Source organism: Phaenicophaeus curvirostris, chromosome 33, assembly GCF_032191515.1.
Source record: "Phaenicophaeus curvirostris isolate KB17595 chromosome 33, BPBGC_Pcur_1.0, whole genome shotgun sequence".
Classification (NCBI taxonomy): Eukaryota; Metazoa; Chordata; class Aves; order Cuculiformes; family Cuculidae; genus Phaenicophaeus; species Phaenicophaeus curvirostris.
In genome coordinates, this window is record NC_091424.1 from 691,285 (window position 1) to 703,988 (window position 12,704).

The 12,704-nt window shown below is 44.2% G+C and overlaps 2 protein-coding genes across 2 annotated transcripts in view; one reads left to right on the forward strand and one right to left on the reverse strand.

The window, feature by feature from the left end:
• LOC138732498 (antigen WC1.1-like) overlaps positions 1-12,704 on the reverse strand; it is a 236,620-nt gene that overhangs the window by 146,447 nt on the left and 77,469 nt on the right. The gene's annotated exons all lie outside the window — the stretch shown is intronic.
• Positions 1-12,704, forward strand: part of LOC138732470 (scavenger receptor cysteine-rich type 1 protein M130-like) — a 107,785-nt gene that overhangs the window by 43,100 nt on the left and 51,981 nt on the right. The gene's annotated exons all lie outside the window — the stretch shown is intronic.

Below are 12,704 nucleotides of genomic sequence, written 5' to 3' on the forward strand. Positions count from 1 at the left end.
GGTGTTGGATAGGGTGGAGCATGGGAAGAGTCAGAGCGTGGGAAAGAGGCAGAGCATGTGATGGGGAAGTGCAGAGGATGGAGAATAGTGTCAGATGAGCCCTGTGAATGAGTAGAGGCTGGAAATAGTTGGCACATGGGAACGGGCTGGGTGTGGGAACTGGAAAGGCGTTGGAAATGGAGGTGCGTGAGTACAGGAGGAACGTGGGAACAGGTGGATTGGAGCTGTGGTGGCGCCTGGGAAATAGGTGGATATTGGGAAGGGGCTGGGCCAAGAACACAGCGTGGGAAATAGGCAGGAGGTGGGAATGGGCAGAGCTGATTATGGAGCGTGGGAATGGGTGGGGCGAGGGAAATAGGCAGGGCATGGGAACGGGCAGGTCATGGGAAAATGTAGAGCGTGGGAAAGTATAGGGCATGGGAATGGGAAGGGTGTGGAACAGGCAGAGTGTGTGAATGTGTGGCGCAAATACGTGGGACATTGTAATGGGAATGGTGTGGGAACATCAGAGCTTGGGAAAAGGTGAAGCGCAGGAACTGGAAGGGCATTATAACAGGTAGAGCATGGGAATGGGTGGGGCGTTGGAAAAGGTGAGGCGTGGGAACAGGAAGAGCGTGGGAATGAGTGAGGCATGGCAAAAGGCAGAGCATGGGTACAGGACAAGCATGGGAATGGGTGGGGAACTGGAATGGGCAGAAAGTGGGAATGGGGTTTCACGGGAAAAGACAGAGTGTGGGAATGGATGAGTCATGAGAATTGGCAGGGCGTGGGAACAGGCAGAGGGTAGGAATAGGTGGGGCTGAGTATGGGACGTTGGAATGGGTGGTGCATGGGAAATATGTGTGGCGTGGGAAAGGGCAGGGTGTGGGAACAGGCAGAGCGTGGGAATGGGTGGGGTGCAGGAATGGGTGGGGCTGAGGTTGGAGCGTGGGAAAAAAAAGGTGATGGGAATCGGCAGAATGAGGGAAATAGGTGTATTGGGGGAAAAAGCGGGTCATGGGAGTGGGCTGGGTGTGAGAATAGAAGGAGTGTGGCAATAGCCAGGTCATTCTACTATGTGCAGTGTGGGTATGGGCTGGGCAGAGGTTTGAGTAGGGGAAGAGCCAGAGCGTGGATATGGTGCAGGCATGGGAAAAAAACAGAACTTGGGATGGTGTGATGAATGGGAATGTGTGGGGTGTTGGGCATGTTTGGAGTGTGGGAATTACTAGGTCACGGAAAGAGGCGGGGCTTAGGATCGGGCAGAGCATGGGAAATGTTGTGGCTTGGGCCTGTTCTCCAGTTCCTTCATCATCTTGGTTGCTCTTCTCTGGACTTGCTCCAGAGCCTCAACATCCTTCTTGTGGTGAGGGGCATGTGATGGTGAAGGGCAGAGGATGGAGCATAGAATGCCATGAGCCCTTGAAATGAGCAGAGAGTGGGAATAGGTGGCGTATGGGAATGGGTGGGATGTGGGAACTGGAAAGGCATGGGAAAGGGCAGGGAGTGACTCTAGGAGGAACGTGGGTACAGGTGGAGTGGAGCTGTGTTGGAGCGTGGTAAATAGGTGGAGAGTGGGAGGCAGCCTGTGGCGTATTAAACAGACACTGATTCTGCTTTCATTTCAAGCTGAGACCATGTTTATTGTTACAACCTCATCTTTATACCATAGTGAAATGTCAACAACAGTCCTGCAAGTCCTTCATAAAAATTTCCACAGCTGTTCTTCCCCTTCCCAGCTCCTCGTGACCACTGTGGTTGTTTCTATGCCTTCTTGTTTCTGCCACAGATGTTGAATTTTCTCAGGCTGGAGGCTAGCTGCTTATCAAAGCTCTCTGCAGTTTTATCTCCAGAGGCTCTGCAGCATTCATGGTCATTCTTGCTCAGCATCTCTTCTGACAGCACCTGGGCCAAGATCAGAGTGTGGGAAATAGGCAGAGGGTGGGAATGGGCGGGGCTGAGTATGGAGCGTGGGAATGGCGGGGGCATGGGAAATAGGTGGGGCGCGGGAATGGGCAGGACTGAGGATGGAGGGTGGGAAAAAGAAGGTGATGGGAATAGGCGGGGCGTCTATAAGGGGGGGCATGTGAACTAGCAGGGTGTAGGAAAAGGTAAAGCGTGGGAACAGGCAGGGCATGGGAATGTGTGGGAATTAAAACAGGCAGAGTGTGGGAATGGGAGGGGCACGGGAAAAGACAGAGTGTGGGAATGGGTGGGGCATGAGAAGGGGCAGGGCATGCGAACAGGCAGAGCATGGGAATGGGCGGGATGTGGGAACAGGCAGAGCGTGGGAATCAGCGGGGCACAGGAACTGATGGGGCTGATGATGGAGCATGGGAACAAGCACGTGATAGGAATCTTCAGGGCTTGGGAAACAGGTGGAGTGTCGGAACAAGCGGGTCATGGGAATGGGCTGGGTGTGAGAACAGATGGAGTGTGGCAATAGCCAGGTCGTAGGAATACGTGCATCATGGGTATAGGCGGGTCAGAGGATCGAGCAGGGGAAGAGGTAGAGTGTGGGAACAGTTTGGGCTTGGGTAAAAAGCACAATATGTGTAGTGTGATGAATGGGAATGGACGGGGTGTTGGACATAGTTGGAGTGTGGGAATTAGTGGGGCATGAAAAGATGCGGGACTTAGGATCAGGAAGTGCATGGGAAAAGATGGGGCTTGGGAATGGCCTGGGGGTGGGAAATTGTCTGGTCTTTGGAACTCTAACCTTAAACCTAACCCTATGGCTAATATCGCTAACCTTAATCCAAACCTTAATGTCACTAACCTGAACCATAAACCAAACCATAACCGTACCCCTAAAACTAATGTCTCTAACCCTAACCATAACCTTAATGACCCAAACCCTAACACTAACAACCCTAACCATAACCCTACCCCTATGTAGAAACCGTGAAGCGGAATTAAGAACTCTTCTTTATATCATAGAAATCAAATATATTCTGTTATAAAAGGGTTAAATTTTACCATGAAATCCAACAAAAATTTTCTTTAAGATATTGAATATTCATTAACCAATAAATGAAATATATAGAAGAGTTTTATATAAGAAAGTGGGGTTTGGTACTTTTCTAGAATTCAAGATATTTAAATCTTTGGTAGATGCTTTTCATTCTTTCATGCAATGAAAGAGTAAGATTAAATAGTAATGAATAGAAATTTAGAATTAGTTGATGGTTCTTGCTTAAGATCAATGCATTTACATTCTTATAAAGTAATCAAAATAACAAACCAACACACAAACAAAAACACTCTTGCCATAATTAGTTTTCAAATGTCCTAAATGTCATTAAATGTCATTAAATTCACAAATATTCTCATTTTGAAAGTGTACCACAACAGTTACAAGAAACAGATGATGAGTGGTCGTACAAAAAACTTCAGGAAGCAGTAAGAACTCCTCTTTACATCATAGAAATCAAGTTTATTCTATTATAAAAGGGTTAAAATTTAGCATAAAATCCATCTAAAATTTTCTTCAAGATTTTGAATATCCATTAACCCATAAATGAAATACATATTGGAGATTGATAATAGTAAGAGTTTTTTGCTAATTTTCTAGAATTAGAAAACCATTCCCACCCTCTGCCTATTCCCCATGCTCTGTTCTTGGCCCAGCCACTTCCCACTCTCCACCTATTTCCCACGTTCCACCACAGCTCCACTCCACTCATTCCCACGTTCCTCCTATACTCACGTCCCACCCTTTCCCACACCATTCCAGTTCACAAACCTCGCACATTCCCATGTGCCACCTATTCCCAGTCTCTGCTCATTCCCAGCGCTCGTCTGATCCCATGCTCCATCCTCTGCCCTTCCCTATCACATGCTCTCCCTCTTTCCCACGCTCCACCTCTTCCAATACTCCACCCTATCCAACATCCTGCCCGCTCCCGTGCTCTGCCTATTTCATGGCCTGGAAAAATTAACAATATATTTCTGTCACAGCAATTGCTTGCATGCCTTATTATATTTTATTCAATTATGTCCGACATTAAATAGGGAGAAATTTGGATCTGGTAGAGGAAAAATCTAATTTGAAATTTCTAATTTTCTATCCATCGCTATTTAATCTTACTCTTTCCTTGCATAAAAGAATGAAAAGTAGCACATAAGGATTTAAAATATCGCAAACTCTAGATAATTATCAAAACCCACATTCTATTATCAAAATCTACTATCTGAAGGGGAGGAGGAAAACATCTGCATGGATTATGCTTATTCATATCTATGTTGTTAGGTACGTCACTTGTCTCTCAATCTGCCTGCCAAAAATATATACAGAAAATTCCTAATGTCTTTCTTTATTCTATGGTGGCACTTAAGAAACAACTGAGAACATAACCTTCTGTATTGCACAAAGTAATACCAAATGTGCGTGCTACAGAGTATAGATGAAAGGGTTTATAAAATAAATACATTGTGGGCGACATAAAATAGGGAGAATTGTCGATCAGGTGGAGAAAAATTCTAATTTGAAATTTCTATATTTCTATTCACTGCTATTTATTCTTACTATTTCATTGCAGAAAAGAATGGAAAGTAGCTACCAAAGATTTAAAATATCTTGAATTCTAGACAGTTACCAAATCCCTCTTTCTCTTATAAAACTCTACTATATATTTCATTTATTGGTTAATGTATATTCAAAATCTTGAAGAAAATTTTACATGGATCGTATGGTAAAGTTTGATCTTTCATAAAAGTAGAAATTTGATTTCTATGATGTAAAGAAGAGTTCTTCCTGCTTCCTCAAGATTTCTATGTAGAGGTAGGGTTATAGTTAGTGTCGTTAGGGTTAGGGTCATTAGTGTTAGGTTTATCGTTAGGGTTAGTGAGATTAGTTTTAGGGTTACTGTTATGGTTCGGTTTGTGATTTGGGTTAGCGACATTAGGGTTAGGATTAGGCTTAGCGATATTAGACTTAGTGTTAAGGTGAAGGTTAGAGTGCCAAAGAGAAGACAATTTCCCATACCCAACCCATTCCCAAACCCCACCTTGTTCCATGCTCTACCCGATCCCACGCCCCGACTTTTCCCATGCCCCATTCATTCCCATACTCCAGCCATGTCCAACACCCCGCCCATTCCCATTCATCACACCATCACAAGTTCTGCTTATTTCCCACTCCCGAACCATTCCCACGCTCTGTCTCTTCCCCTGCTTGAACCTATGCCTCGCCCATACCCACACTGCACATATTGCTACAACCTGGCTATTGCCACACTCCTTCAATTCTCACACTACGCCTGTTCCCATGACCTGCTTGTTCCTACATTCCACCTATTTCCCACGCTTCGCTGATTCCCATCACCTGCTTGTTCCCATGCTCAATCCTCAGCCCCGCCTGATCCCGCACCCCACCCATTTCCATGCTCTGCCTCTTCCCACATCCTGCCCGTTCCCGTGCCCCAGCTATTTCCCATGCCCCACTCATTCCCTTGTTCCATACTCTGCCCCGCCCATTCAAACGCATTAATTCCCACACTCTTCTTGACCTAACCCCTTCCCACTCTCCACCTCTTTCCCACGCTCCACCACAGCTCCACTCCAACCATCCCAACCTTCCTCCTATACTCACGCCTCTCCCTTTCCCACGCCTTTCCAGTTCCCACACCCCGCTCTTTCCCACATGCCACTTAGTCCCACTCTCTGCTCGTTCCCACGGCTCATGTGATCCCACACTCCATCCTCTACACTTCCCCATCACAGGCTCTGGCTCTTTCCAATGCTCCACCTCTTCCCATGCTCCACCCCACCCTACACCCTGCCCTTTCCCATGCTCTGCCTCTTGCATGGATTTGAAACATTTACAATACATTTCTGGCACAGCAGTTGTCAAAGAACTATTTCTCTTTTATTCAATTGGATATCAGCTGAAAGTTTTCCTATAGTTGCTCCTCTAAGCCTTAGGCTTAGTTTTAAAATAGGAATGGGTGGGGTGTGGGAAAAAGGCGGGGTGTGGGAACAGGCAGAGCATGGGCATGGGTGGGGCACGGGAACAGGCAGGTTGTGGGTACACGGAGAGCATGGAAAATGTCAGACGTGGGAATGGGTGGGGGCATGGGAACAGGCAGAGCATGGGAATGGGTGGGGAATTAGAAAGGGCAGAACGTTAGAATGGGAGGGGCTGACGTTGGAGCGCGGGAAAAAGCAGATGATGGGAATGGGCAGGGCGTGGGAAATAGGAAGAGAGTGGGAACAAGCAGGTGATGGGAAAGGGTTCGGTGTGAGACTAGAAGGAGCATGGCAATAGCCAGGTCGTAGGAATATGTGCAGTGTGGGTATGGGTGGGGCAGGGGATGGAAGAGGGGAAGAGGCAGAGCATGGGAAGTGTTCGGGCATGGAAAATAAGCAGAACTTAGTATGGTGTGATGAATGGGAATGGGTGGGGTGTTGGACATAGCTGGAGTGTGGGAATTAGTGGGGCATGGAAAGAGGCGGGGCTAAGGATCGGGCAAAGCATGGGATAAGTTTGGGCTTGGGAACAGGCTGGGCGTGGGAAATATTCTGGCCTTTGGAACTATAACCTTAACCTTAATACTAAGTCTAATATTGCTAACCCTAATCCTAACCCTAATGTCTCTAACCCAAACCATAAACCGAACCACAACCCTAAACCTAATGAATTTAACACTAATGACCCTAAATGTAACCCTAGCTTTACTTAGAAACCTTGAGGAAGCAGTGAGAACTCTTCTTTACATCGTAGAAGTTATATTAATATATTAAGAAAGTATTGATATTTACCTTACTTTTTTACTCTAAGATTTTCTTCAAAATTTTGATTATTCATTAATCAATAAATGAAATACATAGTAGAGTTTTATAATAGAAGGAGGATTTTTGTAATTGTCTAGAATTTGACATCTTTTAAATCTTTGGTACCTCCTTTTCATTCTTTTATGCAATGAATGAGTAAGGTTAAATAGCGATGAAGAGAAATTTATAGATTTCAAATTATATTTTTCCTCTACCAGATCGACATTTCTCCCTATTTAATGTTGCACATAATGTGTTCATTTTATACCCCCTTTCTGCTATACTCTGTAGCAGGGACATCTGGCACTATTTTGTATGATACAGAAGGTTGTGTTCTCAGTTGTTTCTTAAGTGCCACCATACAATAAAGAAATATATTAGCAATTTTCTCAATATATTTTTGGCAGTCAGCTTGAGAGACAAATGATGTACTTCACAACATAGATATGAATAAGCATAATCCAGGCAGATGTTTTCCTCCCCCCATCAGTTTGTTTCAACTGCCTCTGGAACATGCTCAAATTTTTAACATTTATGAGGTACACAGCTTAAAGAAGAATATAACCAGGAAATGTTCTGTTTACTCTCCTCTCAAATAAATATTGTTTTAGGAAGCAAATATAGGACAACTTTGAACGGATATCCAATTGAATACAAGATAACTAGTTATGCAAAAGAATTATTCATACATAAGAAGGAATTCTATTGGTAAGTACTTAAAAGATGATACGAATTTTGAAACATCACGCTTCCACTTCTCTGCAGTCTAAATTAAAAATCATTCTGCCCTGTTTATTAATATGTTTAATGCACCTTTGAGCCTTCAAAGTACTGCATGCATTAATCATGTTCATTGCAAAGCACAGAGAGGTGCTCTGAAATGTTACCAGAAACTTATTTTTCACTTGACCTTAGTTTAGATTCCAGAAATACCGATTAATACTGTTCTCAGTCTTTTCCAGGTTTTACATTCCGTGCATCTATGTTTGATCTTGAGGCTCTTGTTCTCATATTTAAAATGATGGAAAATTATCTATTCTGTTTATTATCCTCACAAAAAAAATTAATTAATAAGCAAATATAGGAAAACTTTCCACTGATATGAAATTGAATAAAACAATAAAACGTGTGCAGACAATTGCTGTGACAAAAATGTATTCTTAATGTTTCCAAACCATGAAAGAAGCAGAGCATGCGAACCGGCGGAGTGTTGGGTGCAGTGAAGCATGGGAAGAGGCAGAGCTTGGGAAAGAGGCAGAGCACGTGATGGGGAAGGGCAGAGGATGGAGCATGGGATGAGATGAGCCCTGGGAACGAGCAGAGAGTGGGGATAGGTGGCGTGTGGAATGGGTGAGTGTGGGAACTGGAAAGGTGTGGGAAAGAGCAGGATGTGAGTATAGGATGAATGTGGGAATGTTTGGAGTGGAGCTGTGTTGGAGTGTGGGAAATAGGTGGAGACTGGGAAGTGGCTGGGCCAAGAACAGAGCGCAGAAAATAGGCAGAGGGTGGGAATGGGTGGGGCTGAGTATGGAGTGTGGGAATGGGTGGGGCATGGGAATGGGCAGGGCGTGGGAAAATGTAGAGCGCAGGAATGGGCGTGGCGTGGGAACTGGCAGGGCGTGGGAAATAGGTAGAGGATTGGAATGGGTGGGGAGCAGGAATGGGCGGGGCTGAGGATGGAGCGTTTGAAGAAGCAGATGATGGGAATCGGCAGGGTGTGGGAAATAGGTGGATTGTGGGAACAAGCGGGTCATGGGAACGGGCTGGGTGTGAGAATAGGAGCGTAGCAATAGCCAGGTCATAGGAATATGTGCACCGTGGGTATTGCTGGGGCAGAGGATCGAGCAGAGGAAGAAACAGAGCATGGAAATTGTTCTGGCATGGGAAATAAGCAGTACTTGTGATGGTGTGAAGAATGGGAATGGGCAGGATGTTGGACATATTGGGAATGTGGGAATTAGTGGTGCATGGAAAGAGGCAGTGCTTAGGATTGAGCAGAGCATGGGAAAAGGTGGGACTTGGGAATGGGCAGGGTGTTGGAAATCACCTTGTCTTTGGAACTCTAACCTTAACCCTAAACCTAATACTAATATCACTTACCATAATCCTAACCCTAATGTCGCTAACCCAACCATAAACCGAAGTTTAACCGTAACCCTAAAACTAATGTCGCTAAACTTATCCATAACCCTAACCATAACGACCCTAACCCTAACGACCCTTACCGTAACCCTACCCCCACACAGAAATCTTGAGGAAACAGTAAGAACTCTTCTTTACATCATAGAAAACAAATTTATTCTATTATGAAAAGGGTTAAACTTCACCAAACCATCCATCTACAATATACTTCAAGATTTTTAGTATACGTTAACCAATATTTACCATAAAATTTCTCTAAAATTTTCTTCAAGATTTTGAGTATACATTAAAAAAAATGAAATATATAGTAGTATTTGAAAATAGAATGAGGTTTTTCTTAATTGTCTAGAGTTTGAGATATTTTAAATCTTTGGTAGCTATTTTTTATTCTTTTATGCAATGAAAGAGTAAGATTAAATAGTGACGAATAGAGATTTAGAAATTTCAAATTGGGTCTTTTTTCCACTACATCAACAATTCTCCCTATTTGATGTCGCTCAAAATGTATTTATTTTATAACCCGTTCTGCTATACTCTGTAGCAGGGACAACTGGCACAATTTTGTACAATACAGAAGGTTATGTTATCAGTTGTTACTTAAGAGCCACCATAGAATAAAGAAATACATTAGGAATTTTCTGTATGTATTTTTGGCAGGCAGCTTGAGAGACAAATGATGTACTTCACAACATAGATATGAATAAGCATAATCCATGTAGACGTTCTCCTCCTCCTCGAGAGTTTATTTGAACTGCCTCTGGAATATGCTCAATTTTTTTACCTTTTGAGGTACACAGCTTAACTTAAAGAAGTACATATCTAGGAAATGTTCTGTTCACTCTCCACTCAAAAAAAAAAAAAATTAAGAAGAAAATATAGGAAAACTTTCAACTGATATCCAGTTTAGTAAAAGATAAAAAAATTATGCAGACTATACCTGTAACAGTAATGTATTGTTAATGTTTCAAATCATGAAAGAGGCAGGGCATGGGAATGGGCGGAGTGTAGGATAGGGTGGAGAATGGGAAGAGGCACAGCATGAGAAAGAGGCAGACCATGTGATAGGGAAGGGCAGAGGATGGAGCATGGGATAAGACGAGCCCTGGGAACGAGCTGAGAGTGGGAATAGGTGGCGCGTGGGAAGGGGAGGGGTGTTGGAACTGGAAAGGCGTGCGATAATGCGGTTTGTGAGTGTAAGTGGAACGCGGGAACGCGTGGCATGTAGATGTGGTGGAGCGTGAGAAATACGTGGAGAGTGAGAAAGGCCTGGGCCAAGAATAGAGTGCGGGAAAAAGGCAGAGGGTGAGAATGGGCGGGGCTGAGTATGGGGCGTGGGAATGGCTGGGGCGCGGAAAATAGTTTAAGTGCGGGAAGAGGCAGGTCGTGGGAAAAATCTTAAGGAAGCAGAAAGAAGTCTTCTTTACATCATAGAAATCAAATTTATACCTTTATGAAGGTCCAATTTTACCATAAAATCCATCTAAAATTTTCTTCAAGATTTTTGAATATTCACTTACCAATAAATGAAATAGACAGTAGAGTTTGATAATAGAAACAGGGGTTTGGCAGTTGCCTAGAATTTGACATATTTTAAATCTTTGGTAGACACTTTTCATTCTTCTATGCAATGGAAGAGTAAGATTAAATAGTGATGAATACAAATTTAGAAATTTTAAATCAGAATTTTCCTCCACCATGTCGACATTGCTCCCTATATATTGTCACCCATAACAAAGTGGAGAATACTCTGCCAAACACTTTGTCAGATACTCTTACACTTTGGCAACACTAAATAAAAAGAATGATGCTGTCTTATTTGCACCTTAAGGTGAAAATTGGCAGAGTGTGGGAAGCAAGAGATTTCAAATAGAAATTTCATATTAGAATTTTCCTCCCCGCAATTGACATTGAAATTTCTAAATTTCTATTCATTGCTATTTAATCTTACTCTTTCACTGCATAAAAGAATGAAATCTAGCTACAAAATATTTAAAATACCTCAAATTCTAGACAATTACCAAAACCCACTTTCTGTTATCAAAATCTACTATCATCTAGGTGATGGGGAGGAGGAAAACTTCTGCCTGGATTATGCTTATTCATCTCTATGTTGTGAGGTACATCATTTGTCTCAAGCTGACTGCCAAAAATAAATACAGAAAATCGCTGATGTATTTCTATATTCTGTAGTGGCACTTAAGAAACCACTGAGAACATAAATGAGAACAAATGCCAGCTGAAAGGAATACAAGAGCTAGTTGGGTGGGAACAAGCACCAGCTGAAGGGAAAATGATTCAAGAGAACTATCAACATAGTTTATTTGAATGTAACTTGGTTTCTTAGCATGCACAGTATTTTTGCAAATTCTATGTTAGTAATAGCTTTATGGACAGCTACCTTTAACCAAGAATACACTGGAGATACCCTCGTGGGCACCCAGGAATGAGACCAAAAAGGGTTTATAAAGAAAGAGCTAAGCTCAATAAATTGAACACTCGCTGATCATCTTGATCTCTGTGTTTGATTCCATGATGCTACTGTCTAAATTTCCCCGTGCCCCTCCCATGTTCACGCTCTGGGCAGGGCGTGGGAAATAGGCGGGGCTTGGGAACGGGCAGGGTGTGGGAACAGGCAGAGCATGGGAATGGGTGGGGCATGGGAACAGACAGGGCGTGGTAATTGTTGGGGCGTGAGAACGGGCAGGGAGTGGGAACAGGAATAGCATGGGAATGGGTGGGGTATGAGAAACTACAGGGCGTGAGAACAGTCAGAGCATGGGAACTGGTGGGGCGTAGGTACAGGCAGAGCATGGGAATGGGTGGGGTTTGGGAATCGGCAGAGCATGGGAAAAGCAGAGCATGGGAATGGGTGGGGTGCGAGATCAGGCGTGGCTGATGATGGAGCATGGGAGCAAGCAGGTGGTGGGAATTGGCGAGGCGTGGGAAATAGGTGGAGTGTGGGAAGAAGCAGGTGATGGAAACGGGCTTAGTGTGAGACTAGAAGGAGCGTGGCAATAGCCAGGTGGCAGGAATATGTGCAGTGTTCGTAGAGATGTTCTTCACTGACCGTTAACCTCCTCTTCACCACCCTCCATGGTCCTGCTGCGTTTGGGGTGGGCAGAAAAATTGTAAGCAATGGAGTTGTTTGAGTCTGGGGGAAAGCTTGAGGGGAATGAGCTTTAATATTTTGTCCTTGTGTCTCACCATCTGAACATTTCTTAAATGGCAATAAGTTAAATTGATGTTCAGCAAGTCCACACATCTTATCCAGTGACACTCACTGGTCCCTGAACCTCCTTTGTTTTCTCTTGACCCATGAGGAATTCTAGTTCATTCTCTCCCTCCATCCCATTGGTTCTAGGCAGGGAGGCAGCATCTGGGGTGGGCCCAGCTGTTGGCCAAGGTTAACCCACCACAGGACACATCAGGGCTGCTGTGTCCAGTACGGGGCTCCCACCACAAGGAAGACTCTGCCCAGCCTGGAGTGAGTCCTGCCGAGGCCAGAAGGATGGTTGGGGCTGGAGCACATCATAGAAAAGGATGGGCTTGGAGAGCTGGGGTCTGAGAAACCTTTTGGGGTGAAACAATGAGCAAGGACCCAGGGCAGCTTGGGGAGCCCAGAGCATGGATGTTCTCTGTTTTTGATGAGACAAGGCCATGAGCCCATGATGTGTTTGGAGCTGTGTGAGAAAGTGCTTGGGTGAGAGACCAGCAGTGGCAAGAGCTGTGGGACTGGTGTGCAGGAAATGCCAACAGCAAAACAGTTCCCTTTTATTAATAATGTTGGAGTTGGACATCAGGCCTTACAG